Source organism: Tympanuchus pallidicinctus, unplaced genomic scaffold (assembly GCF_026119805.1).
Source record: "Tympanuchus pallidicinctus isolate F22 unplaced genomic scaffold, pur_lepc_1.0 scaffold84, whole genome shotgun sequence".
NCBI lineage: Eukaryota > Metazoa > Chordata > Aves > Galliformes > Phasianidae > Tympanuchus > Tympanuchus pallidicinctus.
In genome coordinates, this window is record NW_026294807.1 from 16862 (window position 1) to 33428 (window position 16567).

At 48.9% G+C, this 16567-nt stretch overlaps 1 long non-coding RNA gene across 2 annotated transcripts; it reads left to right on the top strand.

The window, feature by feature from the left end:
• Positions 1–5908: 5908 nt before the first annotated feature.
• LOC128074196 (uncharacterized) lies at positions 5909–9115 on the top strand. 2 transcript variants are annotated; one of them, XR_008203019.1, is made up of 3 exons: positions 5909–6145; positions 8250–8347; positions 8915–9115. It is a non-coding gene; the product is annotated as an uncharacterized LOC128074196 (long non-coding RNA). The 2 variants fall into 2 exon arrangements; XR_008203018.1 differs by lacking the exon at positions 5909–6145 and having other exon boundaries at positions 6154–8347.
• The last annotated feature ends 7452 nt before the right edge of the window (positions 9116–16567 follow it).

The following is a 16567-nucleotide window of genomic DNA, read 5'->3' on the forward strand; positions in this document are numbered from 1 at the left end:
GCTGCATGGGGTTGTTGTGGCCAAAGTGCAGGACCCGACACTTGGCCTTGTTGAACCTCATCCCATTCAACTCGGCCCAGCGATCCAGCTTATCTAGATCCCTCTGCAGAGCCTCCCTGCCCTCAGGCAGATCGACACCACCTCCCAACTTGGTGTCATCTGCAAACTTACTCAGGGTACACTCAATCCCTTCATCTAAGTCATCAAGGAAGATATTAAACAGGATGGGCCCCAGTACCGACCCCTGGGGGACACCACTTGTAACAGGTCTCCAGCTAGACTTCACTCCATTGACCACCACCCGTTGAGCACGGCCCTCCAGCCAGTTCCTTATCCAAGGGAGGGTAAAACTGTCCAAGCCACGGGCAGCCAGTTTCCGCAGAAGGATGCTGTGAGAGACCGTGTCAAAGGCTTTGATGAAGTCTAGGTAGACTACATCAACTGCCTTTCCCTCATCTACCAGTCTGGTCACCCAGTCGTAGAAGGAGATGAGGTTCCTTGGGCCTTGGCTGTTCCCGGCAAGGAGCACTTTGCTTGCAGGAGCCTGTGAGCTTTGTGGAGGTGGCCGCGTGTTTCAGCGGGCAGGAGAACCCGCAAGCAGCTTCCTTAAACTTAACTACCTCGTAGGGATGGTGAGATATTTCCTTGTTGCTTGCTCCAGCACTGAGCTGTAGATGCAGCTGACAACCAGATGCAAATGATTCCAAGTTGCTAATCATACAGTAAACTGAGTGTTTTCTTCTCCTAAGTAAGATTTGAGCCTCTATCCATTTGTGCAGCGGAGGATATTTTAATGCCTAGTGATCTAGCAAACCTGGCTTTTACCCGTAATTACAGAGGATTATAGCAAGGAGAAAAATGAATTCTAAGAGATTTACTTGTTTATCAAGGATCTCCCTTTAATATCACTTAAGCTGAAAGTAATTGCTAGTGTGTAGTCTTGCCTGTAATGACTCTTACTTAGCAGTACAGGTGTGTTGTTTCAAGTGCTGACCCAGCTACCTGCTCATGTGATGGTGTTTCTGCAGACAGTGTCCCCTCTGCAGCCCCTTTCCAGAAATCCTCCCACTAAGGCTTTGTATTGCATCCTCCATCCTTTCAGCTGCATGGGGACCTGGTCTCCTGCACCTCACGTGCTCCTTGTCTGCAGCAGGACTGGTGGGACACTACACTCCAGGCTTGTGTTTTCCTGCCATGGCAGCAGCAATGACAGCAAGTAGGCAGCTTGGTAAGAGATCCAAGTGGTCACAAAATGGTAAAGTGCTCAGAGCCCTTCTCTAATGCCAAGGTGTCACGGTTCTATGTATTTTGTTTTTTGGGTTTCAGTATTCCACATCAAAACTTCATGCAGTGTACGGGGCATTAAAGTGTCACTGCTCCAATCCCAGGTACCTATCCCTGTACATTACGGGAGTCACGGGATCTGGCCCTTCCAGGTGGGGGGGCGCTCTCTTGCTTTCAGAACATGACAACAGAACATTTCTGTTTAGTGTTTCAGCTTAGGAGAGACAGTTCAGCAAGTGATTCGTGTGCGCGCAGTTGATTGCAACTATCAGTTTTTAGAACCACAGAGCACCGGATGAAGCGTGTTAGAACTTTGCCTTAAAGAAAAATGGAGGGTTTGGGGAAGAAGCCAATAAGTTCTTGTTTTAGTTCAGTTCATTTCTTGTGCCTGTTACAAAGGAAGACATTGATGTGTTAAGTGCATAACCAAATGAACTTTGTTGTTAAAGGGAGAGACAGCGCTTGACCTTGCAATTCAAACTCAGAATCGCTTTGTCGTTTATATGTTAATGGAGGAAGGAAGAATGAGAAGCAGAAGGAATGACAGGTTACTGAGAATGATGGAGAAATACGAGGTAATGTCACTAATGGAAGGAAAGCTTCAGCGTTCCGTGTTCAGAATAATCTGTAACTTACCTCCGTTCTGACAACAGGATCTTCTAGGCTTCCAAACCTGGACACTCAAAAATGAAATGTTTTAGAAGCACCTTCCTGTTCTTTGGGTGTTTGTTCCCCCCTTTCGCCCCCCCCCCCGTTGTTGTTTTCCCTGCCTCCTTATCCCCTGTGTTTTGATGTGTCACTTTGTTCCCTATCTTGAGTCACTCAGCATTCGTTCTTATATTAAGTGTATATATTGGAATAAATCCTGCTTGAATATTCTGTCAGATTTTAACAGTGATCATTTTAACAGCTGTTCCTGCTGCTGGCATCTTGCTTGACTGATGTGGGCCATAGGATACGTAATGAACTTGAGTTCTGATTCCTGGCTTTTGAAAGGATGCCTGCTTCTCTTTCTGCTGGTTGGGATGGCTCTGTCTGTGAGGTTTGTGGATTTCTCTCTTTCTGTGTATTTAATTCTAATAGATGCAGTACGTGGTACATAATGCAGTGTTCTTTTCAGAGTCTGCAGCTTCACTTAGAAGGTTTTTTGGTTTAGTTTTTTTTTGCTGTACTGTAGAAAGGATCGTGTGAAGGATTTAAATATATGTACTTTTCATAATGATTTTGAAATGTGGTGTCTTCAGATGGTCAAAATTGTAGTTTCTGATCCTTGAGATCTGAGGAGAAAACAAGTGTTGAGGTGGCATGTTAGCTGGTCTTAATGATAAAGAGGGTGTTACTGAATGCCTGTACCTGACAGAAGCTGAGATACCCATTTATGAAGTTTATAAATGTGCTTTATCTTAACTTTTCCCTATGTATTTGCAACATAGCATGAGTTTCAATGTACCGTTCCCACCCTCTGTGTTCCCCAGACCTCCTAGTGGTATCCTGAGCTGTTTTGCACATTTCCCATTTCTTACAGCAGTTACTAAATTGTGTTCCTGGAAATGGCAATACTGTTGTGTCAATAAATAGAGTTTGTCCTTTTCACCTAATGCGCAGCTGCTCGGATATGTAAAATTAGGCTGGACAGAACACTCCTCAGTAGATGTTTTTCTGTATCACGAGTTCCTCTGTGCATCTGGCTAAAGCATGCTTCTGAGTGGCAATTTTGGTTTGCTTTGTTGGAAATATGCAAATAATTTTCTAGGACGGTTTCTCTGGTAAAGCAGATTTTATTCACAATTGCAGTGGCGGCCTCCTGCAAGCAGGAGAGCCCCGAGAAAACAGCGTTACGTCTTTTGTCCCTATTGCCGCCGCTGATCTCCTTCTCCCCTGCTTCCTCATTGGCTGGGTGCTGCAGATTCACACTCTTTCGCGAGGCTTCACTAATCACACAAACACCAAGTAGATACAGATCTTTGCTGCCCAAACACAAATGTGTTTGTGCATTCAAAATCTATCACAGCTTTGTGAGAAAGTAGTTACCGAATCACCTACAAATATGTTTCTAAGTATGTTACTAATATATATGTGGTGTTCTTACTTATCACATCAGCTATTTAGCTATTTCTAAGGATATGTCACAGCTTAATTCTTTACATCAGCTGCCCTTTTCAGTGTTCAATGCAGAAACAGCACTTTCACTTTCCACAGCTTTAACAGAGGCTTAATGAATACCGAGTGAATTTTTAAAAATCAATTAAAAAAAACCAGCTGTAATGCATGCCTGTGAGGGATACACATGTATGGTCGTTGCCATGAAAATCCTGTTATTAACTGTTGCTTTGTGACGTTCTAAGGTTTTCTTGGCGTCGTCTAAATTAAACGAAAGCAAGAATTCTAACTGTAGGGGTTAAAGGTAGACGTTCTGCAGAAGATGATGAACACAGCAATATTCCTAAGGGCTGTGGCTTAGTGAGGTGATGTTTTGCTCTTTCTATCAAACCCTTGCTCTGTGGAGGTCAACGCCATTCTTTTAGTTTTTGTGTATTGCTGGTGAAATACCACACTCTGATGGTAGAAATATTTATTTGGCAAAACATAGTGAGAGAATATATTCCTTAATCTAACTGTTACATGTGACCAATGCCATTGTTGAGATCCCTGTCATGCTCAGCCTAGTGGGTCTTCTTTATTTTTTCTATAAAGCCGGAGGACTGATCCTGGATATCTTAAGTCTTCAGAAAAAGACAAAAAAGAGGTAAGCTGACAAGCTGCACCATGGTTGCACTTCTGATTGACTCATTTATCATCAAATGTATCTTTGAGATTTTATTGTATCATCAAGCAGCGCAGGTTGTTGGATGATAAACCCAGCCTGCTGTGGGTTTATCTTCAGCACCTTGCTGTTGCTTCCTGGCCTCGGTCTCCTCATTGGAATATGAGCTTCAGCCAAGCATGGTACGGCCTGGTGCCTTTGCTATAACCTATAAACCATAAAGTCACAGACACTTCACTTAATAAATAACACTCCTGTAAGGCTTTTGTTCTAGCTGTCTCTGGTGAGAAGGAGGTGCAGTGCTTTCCTAAGGTTGTCCGTACTGAAGGCTAGCAATGATGAGCATCTTCAGATATTCAGTGTTTTCTCGCTGTGCTTTACAATGACAGAAAAAGGAAATGCACTACCAGTCAGTAGGAGGTTACTTGTTTGCTCCTTTAAGCTAGTGACTGTGACTCTGTGTGGTTTACAGTCTCCTTTTGTTCTCCACGTGGTGATGTTTCTCCTGCTTGCCAGGGAGATTAAACTGCAATTTTAACTTTTTTGACATTGTGGCCACAGAACTGGTGAATATTGGCTATCTGATGCCCACAGAGAACCAGTGAGTGCTTATCAGGGCAAGATAGGCAATACTTACCAGTCTTTTTGCAATGGTGTTGAAAAAGTTTCTGTCCTCATCCCTTTTGAAGTCTGGCTGACTGTGTGGGGGAGGGCTGCTTTCCTAAATAATTCACTGTGATTGAGGTTGCACGAGTCCTTGCCTTCTTGTGGCCCTTTTCTCTGTTCCAGAACCGCAGGTATTTCCACGTATTGTTGCTCAGCACTCCAAGTGCTCAGTGTCTGCAAAAGGCCTCACGTACAAATCTTCATAGGTCCCATAAAACGTGATCCAAGTGCACACAGAAACTCTTCTGTCTTTCAGAACATTGCAGCTCTAGCAGAAGCAGGGTGCTTGGACTTCAGAACATTCTGCACGTCATGTCTTGTAAGTAAGGTTTTGATATTCCTTTGCTTTTTTGAAACCTGTTTTTCAGTCAGTAGTCGTTCAGTACAATACCTGTTTTTCTCCTTGTCATGCGAGTGCTCCATACGCTGCTTGTTCTGGGCTAGATTTCATTTTCTCACTTCTGGTGGCAAAGCAGTTTTCAGATCGTTGGGTTTCATTCTTAATTTAAAAAAAAACAATAGAAATTCCATCTTTTTCTTTCTTTTTTTTTTGGTAAGATTTAGAAAACTTCTCATCTGTGTTCTGTTTTGGAGGCCCACTATATACTAATAGTTATAAAATATGCTAGTACCCATGAGGTGATGCTCTGAGCTTTGGTCAAAGCAGCTGCTTTTACTCTGACTGTATTCGTTTCCTTTGCTCTCAAACAGGTAAGGAAGCCTTTGAGATCTGTGCACTGCGCTCCTTGTGATTCATGTGTAGCCAGATATGATCAGCATTCTCTGTGGATTGCACAGTGCAAAGACAGGTAAGAGTCTTTGCTTTAGCAAAGCTGAAAATTTCATGCCTTAAGAGATGTTGCAGAAATAACATTTATCTACTTAAAGAGCAAACCTGATGCAAGAGCACACTGTAGAGACTGCAGGGGTTACTGAGAGTTGCCCGAGAGTCTTATCTGATAGAAATCTATTTTTTTAAGAGCTAGCAGTTTTAGGACACATCAAGGTGGTGCAATGAAATTGAACAGTACAGGTTTTTCAGTCTTCCAAGACAGCTGTGCAGTGCATGGGCAGAGCTGTGTTAGCATAATGAGACCCCGTCCAGCTAACAGGGATGTGCTCTAAAGAAGAGACAAATGCTGGCTGACTTCACCAGAACTGATTCTATTATATAAACTGAAATGGCTTAGAGATCAGCTTTGTCAAAGTGTCTTGAGGACAGCAGAGGTAATAGTAGGAAGTGCTTTAGATTCTTCTTTTTCCTGTAAAGTGGAGGAGAAATACAAGTACTGCAAAATTCTTAAAATGTCACGCTGGTTTTTTTCTTCTTCCTTGACTCGAATGTAGGTGTTGGGAGCCATCATTACTACCTGTTGTTCCTGTCTTCCTTAACTGTGACCAGTGTCTGGCTGCTTTATCGAAGTCTTCTGTGTATGTATCAGTGAACTTACTTCAGTTTAGCTGTCAGGGACCCGTGTATGGTTTTTATTCCTAGCTAGCATAACTAATTATAACTGCACAAATGGGCAACTCAGTCTAGTTCCATCCCCATCTCAGGAGTTGGAACTGAGTGATCTTTAAGGTCACTTCCAGCCTAAGCTGTTCTGGGTTTCTGTACTGTAGAAATGAGTCAGTGTTCTACTTGGAGTAAAATGAACCAGGTATGGCAGTGGTGGACACAGAGTGAATGTGAGTTGCTTTCCCGTGTTTCAGTGTGGTCTTAAGTGTGCAGAAGTACAGTGTTTTCTGTTTTCCGTGTTCACGTGAACAGGGGAGGAAAACCACCTGATTGCTGTACTGACATAACAGCAAAACCTGTACTGGTTTTGTGTTTTTTAAGACATGTCATAGGGTTTGAGCATCTCTTAGAAATCTACAGGAGCTGAATATTCCAGTTTGTTTGTTTAATAGTGTGAAAAGTACTGCTTTCTTGTCACTGTTACAATCTTCTTTTGTTGGTGGTGGTGTTTAAGACAAATCCTAAAACTAATAATTAGGGTGCAGCAAAATTTCAGAAAGCTGGACGACGAGAGGTAATTATTATTTCAATATCACCAGTTCACTTTAATGTAAAAAGGGAACAAAGTGTCCAGCCAGCTGTTGGAATGTTCCCTCTGTGGATTATGGACACAGAAAGTAAAGGTTGTGCAACGAGAGCAGCAAGCAGTGGCGTATCCATGTGAGTGTTTTGAGTGGGAAGCGGTGTTTTGAGAGCACACTGCTCTACAACACTTTGTGCAAATATTCTTTGCTTAGTACAGGAGTGGTCAATGTTAGAAAGGTAACGAAATGATTGTGAACCTTGTCAGATTGGTCAAACCACTGCATAACAAGTTACCATGCAGATGGACATGGACGTACTTCACACAGATAACTTCTTGTTCTCCATGGCTGTCCTACAGCTTCATGCTAGCCTGCTTCCATACTGGATGGGCTTCATTGTGGCTAACTATTCAGCTCTACCAGGGATTATTTTGCTTCAGTTCACATTCCTCTCGTCATTAGCTGCCACATGAACATGTTTCCCTAAGTGATGTGTTGCCTTAAAGGCATTGCACCTGCTTTCCTATTCTGACGTCATATCTGGGTGCTCCCCTTAAACCTCAGAGCAGTCCTTTCAAGTTTCACGGGTACGTGTGCACTTGTTATTCTGATGTTAAAAGTGGGATCCATTCTGCACGGCATTCCTATATCTGAATTCTAACGGCACCGTTGTCAAAAGTTCTAGCCTGTTGTGTGGGAACTGTTGAGTCACAGCCTGAGCCACTGTTGGAGCCCCTGGGGGAAGGACTGGGTCAGGCCTGGGAGCACAGGTGAAGGCAGTTCAGCTGTGTGACTGGAAGGGGTGGAGCCTGGCTGCACGTCTCTTAGACCCCAGTGAAGGGCTGACTGCCCCTGGGGAAGGAGCTCTTTCTGGAGATCCCTCCCTGGTGGAGTTTTCCCCTGTGAGCCTAGATCTGTGGAGATGAGGGAGGTGTTATAAGGGAAGGGGAAAAGATTGTTTTCTGTTGCTCTGGTCCCTCTGTCATTGCACCTCTTGTGTCCCCTTTCCATTGGGTTGGTCTTTCTGATTGTGAAACATGTTTAACTAACGTGTTTAACTAAGGTTGAGCTAAGCTGTTGTTACTGTCCCAAAATGGCCTGCGAACTCCAGTTGGAAATTCCACGGCAGAGTTCAGCAGTGTGTTATTAGGTTGCCGCAATGAAAACGTGACCTGAATTTCATCCCCATAAGGGCTGTCAAGTTTCTTTAAGTTTGTCCTTCTCCAGGAGGTGTTGGCTAAGCAAATGAGGTTAAGAGCTTTCTGAACCACCTAAGAAACAGCTTTTTAACATGGCTTAGGATTCTCTTTTGGCTTAAGTGAAACTTAAGATCAACTTTTAAGTCCCTAAATGTGGCAGGAGTTACTTAGTGGTTAGATATGGCCAACGTCTTCCCAATCCCTCCCCAGTTAAGATTATCTTTTGGTATTGTCAGTATTTACATTTGTCATGTTCATATTTCAGCCGTTACTCGTGTTTTTCTTTCTCGAAGACTGCATTCTTGGGACTGACCTCACATGAGAGAATGAACCTCCTGATGGAGAGCAAATCCTCTAAGCATCCTCTTTCACTCAGGAGAAATCCATACAAGTAAGTGCTGTAGTGTGCGGTGTTTCAGCTGTGTTTCCCTCCAGTTCTGGCCTGCTTCACTGCTGCAAGAATGCCAAACCTGAGCCATCTGTGGGCACGCTGGTCACGCCTGTTCTGAGTTATGCCAAGAGGAAGAGAGAGGCAGGGAGGACAATGTCCTTGAGTGTACTCATCATTCTCTGTGTCTGTTCTTTAGGTCTAGGGGGGGAAGGTTGTTATGAACCAGCCCTTTCTGAATTCTTTTAGCTTCATAAAGAAATTACTACCAAAGTTTCCCTGTTATACTGAAAATCTTAATTTCCTCATGTGCTAGCAGATGAAATCTTCCTTAGCGTTAACTTCAAAAATTTGAGTTGAACTCCATCTTCTATCCCTATTAAATGTGACGCAGGTTAAAAAATGTCAACAGAGGAGTAATGATGAATGGAACGTTGTTGTGTTTCTTCTCTTAGAGCTGTCTTTGCCGACAGCTTTATCCCTTAACTACTGCTTCCCTAGGGATCACGTATTGTTAATGCCTGCTGTTGTCTTTTGTAGGTTTATTAATGAGTATTTCTCATTTTTCAGTCTTGGATGCTTCCAGAATCTTGCCGACTTCTTTCAATGCAGATGTTTTGGTATGGTCAAACCCAGTGGAGTTGGCTGGACCAAGCAATACAACGTTCACGTGATAAAGAAGAAAAACGTTTGCTGTGTATGAATTCTTGCTTGATTTCTAAAGCTGCTGAGCTGTGTGAGAAATAAAACTGGATGTTTTGTTAATTTTTATATTCTTCCAAAATCTGCTTGTTTTTATTTTTTTATTGTTCTTAATATTAAAACTTTCTTGTGTAAGGGACAGCAGGTGCGGGTATGAAACAATTACTGTGCCTCTTTATGTACAGCATGAGCTGACACTTTTTGAAATTTTATTTGAAAAGGTGACACTAAATATACTTCCTCAAAGGGTTGTTTTTAGGGCAGAATTTGGAGACTTTGTTAGTGCCCTTTGTATTATTTTGCAAATAATAAAATTGCATTTGAAAAATGAAGGGGGAAGTTCAATATCAAAATTGGCCTGTAAGTGGTTATCTTAGATTGTGAACACAACCTAATGACGCTCTGTATTTGGGTGTTTTACTTGTGACAAAATAGAAATTTTAATGCTTCTAAGAATATTTTACAGGTTGAAACAGATTTGTGAGATATATGAGCAGGGAAGTGTTTAAGAACAGGTAAGCACAAAGCCATAAGTGAAAGCCTGTTTGCCTTACGTTTTGCTTGTGCGCATGCCCTGTTAGCTTCTGGAAATTGATAAGGAGATGATAGAAAGTATTAGCATGTATGGAAAAGACAACTATTCTCCCCGGCATGCACAGATCTATAACAGCTGCCACATCAGTCATGTTCACAAGATGCGAAGGCTGCAGCATCGTTCCGGCGTGGCAGGCTGGGCAGTGTTGGCAGTGTGTTCATAATAAAAACTGGCAGGGAAGCAGATTGAGATCAGAAAACCAAAGTTCAATGCTGTCTAGAACTGACAGTGCAGAATAAAGCAGTGTAATGAGTCAGAGTTCTTGCAGGTAAGGAATGGGAGGTATCATCTTCCCCCTGAAATGCAGTAGTTGTGGCACCGTGGGACGTAAAGCACAAGCAAATTGAAGTAAACAAAAATGTGAAGCAAAATGAGTGCTTTATTTAGCTTGAAAAATGTACAATAACAAAACTGAAACACTGTATTCTAAGAAAACTTGCTTTTTCTTCAGAAGGCTCTCCCTTTTAGAGAGAGAATTTCATATTCTTCTGAAGTATGTGTCCAAGTAACTGATGTCTACTCTGTCCTAGTAGAAACAATGTCGAAATCTTCAAAACGCTAGGAGGAAACTGGCCTAGATCAGAAGACCGTAGTGACAAGCTGCCCATTTTGCTTCATAGGGTATGTTGGTCTGAATGGGACACCTCTGACCCTTGTGATTCATGGGGTAGCTCTGTCTGAATGGGACAACCTGGAGGTTCTTACCTACGAACTCCAACAGCTGTAACGTTCCCTCAGCCCTGCTCTGTCACATCTGTCTCCCATCCCTTCCCCCTTTGGACCTAGTATAAAGACCTGGTAATCAATTACAGAATGACAGAATGGCCCAGGGTTGGAAAGGACCTCAAGGATCATGAATCCCCAACCCCCCTGCCACACGCAGGGCCACCAACCTCCCCATTTAACGCTAGACCAGGCTGCCCAGGGCCGCATCCAACCTGGCCTTGAACACCTCCAGGGATGGGGCATCCACAACCTCTCTGGGCAGCTGTTCCAGCACCTCACCACTCTCTCTGTAAAGAATTTCCCCCTGACATCCAACCTAAATCCCCCCTCCTTCAACTTCAAGTTGTTTCCCCTTGTCCTGCAGTTGTCAGCCCTTTCCAAGAGTTGATTCCCCTCCTGTCTGTAGGCTCCCTTTAGGTACTGAAAGGCTGCAGTGAGGTCACCCTGCAGCCTTCTTTTCTCCAGGCTGAACAAGCCCAGCTCCCTCAGCCTGTCTTCATAGGGGAGGTGCTCCAGTCCCCTGATCATCTTCGTGGCCCTCCTCTGGACCCTCTCCAACAGCTGCCTGTCTTTTTTGTACTGGGGGCTCCACAACTGGACGCAGAGAGCTTGTTCCCCAGCACACTTCTGCCCTGCTTGCTCACTTGGAGTCCATCAGGAGCCCATATACCGAATTTCTCAAAGGCCTGCCCGAGACCAAAACGCCCAAAGCCTTGATCGAGACGCCATCCCCTAGCCAGTCATTTACCTGACACGTTCTCCTCCATCTTTGTGGCTCCCAGCTACCCACCAGAAGGGCACAGGAGAACTCTGCCCGCACCCCTGATCCCTTCAGCATCTTTCCTCGTTGCAGCATCCTGGGTCCCAGCCTGAGTGACAGTAGAAGGAGAGCAGTCTTGTGCCTTAATGAGCCACAGACGAACCTTCCTGATGCCTCTAACACGTGCCCCTGGAAGAGATCACGCCTCGCTGGAGCGATTATCCCGGTGGCAACTGGGAGCCTCAGTGCTCCCCAGCAAGGAGTCCCCAGTTACCAAGACTCTCCGCCCTTTTCTGGTGGCACTGGTATTGATGCAGTGCCTGACGGGCCCCGCTCCCTCTGCCTGTTACTCCCTGTACTCTCAGTGTGCTTCTCAGGGCATGAGTTTGGACTACTCCTTGCTATCCGTCTCCTGCGGGAGAGGGCCTCGAATCTGCTACTCAGGGACACTGTAGGGGATATTGCAGGGGTTGGCAATGCTGTGGGGGCTTGGGGGCAGATGCTTTCTTCTGCTTTGAGCGGAGATGAGGGTCCAACCCCTTTCCTCTCACGGGCTCTCTAGATCCCTGACCTGAAGGTAAGCAGCTGGATGGGCTACTGCCACTTGCAGGAACTTTGGATAAGGCTGCGTTTCTGCAGTGGAAGTAGGCTCACACCTCCTCCTATCTGTCTCCCTCAGATATTCCCATGCGCTCCTAAGGCTGCTGATTTCTTGCAGCAGCCTGGCCGTCTGCTCCAGCAGCTCCTTGAGAAGGATACACCTGCAGCCAGGTTCTTTTAACTTAACAGGGAGAAGGGATAGGCAGATGGGAGCTGAGCTCAGGGGAGGAAAGCAGGCAGCAGCAACAATCTATGGAGGAAAGCTTGTTTTACTAACTAGGATGTGGGAATGCAAGATAACGCAGTATAATACAATCTAATTGAAATTGAGACTGATGGATCAAATAAAATAGGAGCGAAAGAGAGTTACTGAGAGCGAGTCAAAACTGAAAAGCCTGGTACATGTAGGGAAGCAGACTCCTATCCCTGCTGCAAGGCAGTAAGAGATCGCCCAACAGGGAAGGGGCAGATCCCATGGCTTCCGAGATGTGCAGGGACAGGTGCCTGGAACAGGAGCACGAACACTGTAACTCCCAGCGCATGGCACGGTGTTATGATGCAGAATACCAAAAACCAAAAGCCACAGAGCCATGAAAGTGTGGTGAGATATTTCCTGTATTGGAATCTAAATGGAAATCACAATGAGCTGGGTGGCCTACTGCTTCTCTTCTGCAGTGCCAGACAAGTCCATGTACCGCAGCACCGCTGCAGGTCGTCCTACGGCCCAGCGCTGTGGAGGGCAGTTCTGCCCAACCCCGTGACGTCTCTACCCCCCAGCGCAGCTTACAGCCACTGTGCTCAGCCTCCATGTTGAGCTGGGGCCCCACGGCCGCCCCCCCCCACAGCGCAGAGGGCCGCAGCCCCGCCCTCCATTATGAGCTGGGCCGGAAGGCCGCACCGGCCAATAGCTGCAGGCCGCAGCCCCGCCCGCCATTATGTGCCAGGCAGGCCCGCGGTATAAAAGGCCGCTGGCGCAGCCCCACGGCATTCACTGTCTGCACTGTCTGGCGACAGGGACGAGAGGCAGTGGGCGCTACGGGGTCAGGGGCAGCTGTCCTTGAGACCCCAGCTAGGAGTGACCGTCGGTGGCCTTTGGCCACAGCGTTTGGAGGCCGAGGGTCTCCTCACATCCCCGTGATGACCATGGTGCGGGGCAACGCGGGACGGGGCCAGGCAAAGCAGAGCAGCCGGCCCAATCCCCGCCGGGGCCCAGCAAAGCCCCCTGCCTGCCCTGCGCAGCGGGAGGAGCGCGGGCGGGGGCTGAAGGCGCTGCGGGCCCAGCTGGAGGGCGAGCGGCTCCGCTCCCAGGAGCTGCAGCGCCGCTGGGCCGCTGAGAGACGTGAGCTGCAGGAGGCGGCACAGCGGGAGCGGCAGCTCCTGGCCGACCGACTGCGCTCCACCTGGGAGCGGCAGCAGGCGTCAAAGCATCAGCGCCTGCAGGAGCAGAGCCGCAAGCAGCGGCATGCAGAGATCCGCCAACTGATGCAGGAGAAGGCGGCCCAGCTCTGCCAGATGCAGCAGCGGCTTCAGCAGCGGCGCAACAACACCGTCCGCCAGGCACAGGATCTGCTGCGGCAACTGGCGAAGGTGCTGCTGAGTGTCAACTGCAGCAGCCACAAACTGCGGCAGGAAGTCCAGCGGCAGCTCTGCAGAAAGTCCCATGGAGAGCAGGCCGCCCACGTCCTGCGCCTGGAGCGTGAACTGCAGGAGCAGAGGAGTCGCTTCCTGCATTACATCCTGGAGCACGGTGAGGGGCAGCTGCCCACCTTCTGCACCGGGCCCAGGGCTGCAGCCGTTGGGCCGTGCACCCAGCAAAGGCCGGCCTGCCATCAGACTGCAGCAGAGGTGGGTGTTCAGGCTGCAGAGCAACAAGAGGCCTGCCCACCTGAGCACATGGAGCTGGAGGCGCTGCGGGCCCAGCTGGAGGGCGAGCGGCTCCGCTGCCAGGAGCTGCAGCGCTGCTGGGCCGCAGAGAGACGCGAGCTGCAGGAGGCGGCACAGCGGGAGCGGCAGCTCCTGCCCAAACGACTGCGTTGTGCCTGGGAGAAGCAGCAGGCCCAGGAGGAGCAGCAGCTGAAGGAGTGGGAGCAGCGGCAGCGGGCGACAGAGACTCGGCAGCTGCTGCGCTGGAAGGAGGCCGAGCTGCACGCAACGCAGGAGCTGCTGGACCGGGAGTGCGATGCGGCCCAGCACGTGGCTCGCAAGCTGCAGCAGCTGCTGGCTGGGGTGCTGAGGAACCCCCCTCAGAGCGGCAGGGTGGCCTCCACCATGCTGCAGGACGTCCTCAGCAAGCTGGCCTGGGTGATGGACGGTGAGCAGCTCGCCCGTATCCGCCAACTCCAGCATCAGCTGGAGCTGGAGAAGAGGCTGTTCGAGCAGTACATCCTGGGGAGCTGGGAGGGTAAGGCCCAGCACGTGGAAAGCCACAGAACGAACTGCTCCCAGGACAGAGAGGTGGGCCACCACCGTGCAGAGCAGGGCTCCAGTCAACTGCCTGTGAAGGACACTCACGTCCAGGTGAGATGACCCTGAGAGAGTGGGGGTTGTTCAGCCCGGGGGCAGAAGAGGCTCTGGGGACACCACAGAGGGTCCTTCCAGTGCCTGAAGGAGGGCTGGGGAAAGCTGGAGAGGGACTTGTAGTAAGGGAGGGTAGCAGTGATACAACAAAAGACACTGCCTTGAAAGTAGAAGAGGGCAGATCTGGATGATACAGGAGGAGGAAAGACTCAGCACTGTGAGGGTGCTGAGGCAGTGATACAGGCTGCCCAGAGAGGCTGTGGATGCCCCATCCACCCCTGGCAGCGCTCCAGGCCAGGCTGGAGGCACCTTTGGACAACCTGACCTAGTGGAAGATGTCTCTGCCCATGGCATGGGCTTGGAACGGGAGAGTCCTGAAGGCCCCTTCCTACCCAAACCATTCTGTTATTCTATGATTTTCTGGTTCTAGGTGCCAGAGATGGCCAAGGAAGACCTGGGGCTCCCAGGCAGCATAAGCGCCGAGCAGCTGCTGGAACTAGCCCTGAGCATGCTGGAGTGGGAGTGCCAGGCCCTGCCGGCTGAGAACCACCTGCTGAGAGAGGGACGCTCTCCAGAAGTGTGCCAGGAACGGCAGAGGCTCCAGCAGGCTGCGGCCAAAATTGAAGTGCTCAGCAATCGCCTGGAGGAGAAATACAGGCAGCTCCAGGAGATTTGGGAAAAGCTGAGGACACACAGAAATCCCAAACACGTTCCCGTGACCAAGCTGTGGGGCAGTGCGGGATGGGGACAGGCAAAGAACAGCCAGCCCTCTCCTCCCCGGGGCCTGGCACAGCCTCCCGCCTGCCCTGCGCTGCGGAAGGAGCACAGGCGGGAACTGGAGGCATTGTGGGGCCTGCTGGAGGGCGTGCGGCTCACCTCCCAGGAGCTGCAGCGCCGCTGGGACATAGAGATATGCAAGCTGCAGACGGCGGCAGAGGAGGGGCACAGATCGGGACTGGAGGAGTTGTGGGCCCAGCTGGAGGACTTGCCGCTCCGCTGCCAGGAGCTGCAGCGCCGCTGGGCCATAGAGAGAGGCAACCTGCAGGAGGCAGCAGAGGAGGAGCACAGCTGGGGACTGGAGGCAGTGTGGACCAAGCTGGAGTGCGAGCGCCTCCGCTGCCAGGTGCTGCAGTGCCGCTGGGCCATAGAGAGACGCAAGCTGGCCGACAGACCGTGTTGTGCCTGGGAGAAGCAGCAGGCCCAGAAGGAGCAGCAGCTGAAGGAGTGGGAGCAGCGGCAGCAGGCGACACAGACTCGGCAGCTGCTGCGCTGGAAGGAGGCCGAGCTGCACGCGACACAGGAGCTGCTGGAGCGGGAGTGCGATGCAGCCCTGCACCAGGCTTGCAAACCTAGTGAGGAGAACTGCTTGCTGGGGAGCAGCAGCTCTCAGCAGACGAGGGAGGAGGTGGAGCAGCTCAAGGACAAGACGTGTATGCTCAGCCTCCTTACCCAGCAGCTCAAAGAGGCCACGTCCACAACCGGAGAGGCCACAGAAAAGGCTGAGGAAGTCAACCTGCTGCAGGGACAGCATTTGGAAAAGGAGATTGGCAAAAGGCTGGAGCCGCCTGGAAATCCAGGCCAGGAATGCTCCAACCAACAGGAAGAGTTGGAGGAGTCAGAAGGGCGGCTGATGGCAGTCTGCAGCCTGCATTCTCGCGGACGAGCATCACCGCTAATTCGAAGGTTCTTAGCTCGTCACAGCTACAATCCTTTAGAGGGCCCTAATGAGGACCCAGAAAATGAGCTTCCCCTCACTGCTGGACAGTACGTTTACATCTTTGGAGACGTGGATGAGGATGGCTGGTTTCTGGGAGAGCTGACGGATGGCACGAGAGGACTGGTCCCTTCCAATCTGGTGGAAGAAGTTTCTGATGATGACCTGGATACAACCGTGCCTCCAGAGCTTCGTGATCTCCTGCTGGATACCGATGATGAAGAGAGACTAGGCAGCAGGAGCGGTGGCAGAGAGTGATGGTCACCATCCAGAAACCTGTGTCTGCCTGCTGGCTGAGCCTGGGGGACGCAGATTCCTCTCCACAAGACAGCAACATCCCATCAAAATTCCACTTTTCTGGATGAAGACTGCCTCCTGCTCCACTTGATGTTCAAGTGGAGCATGGTCCATCGGCAGCAAGACCTTGAACATTCATCAGTTGTATGACGGAGAATTTACTACACTGGACTGGACTAAAACACACACACACACACACACACACACATACACACACACACACACACACACACACACACACACACACACAAAAAAAAAAAAAACACCAAAAAAACACAAAAAAAAAAAAAAAAATTAAAAAATTACAATAAA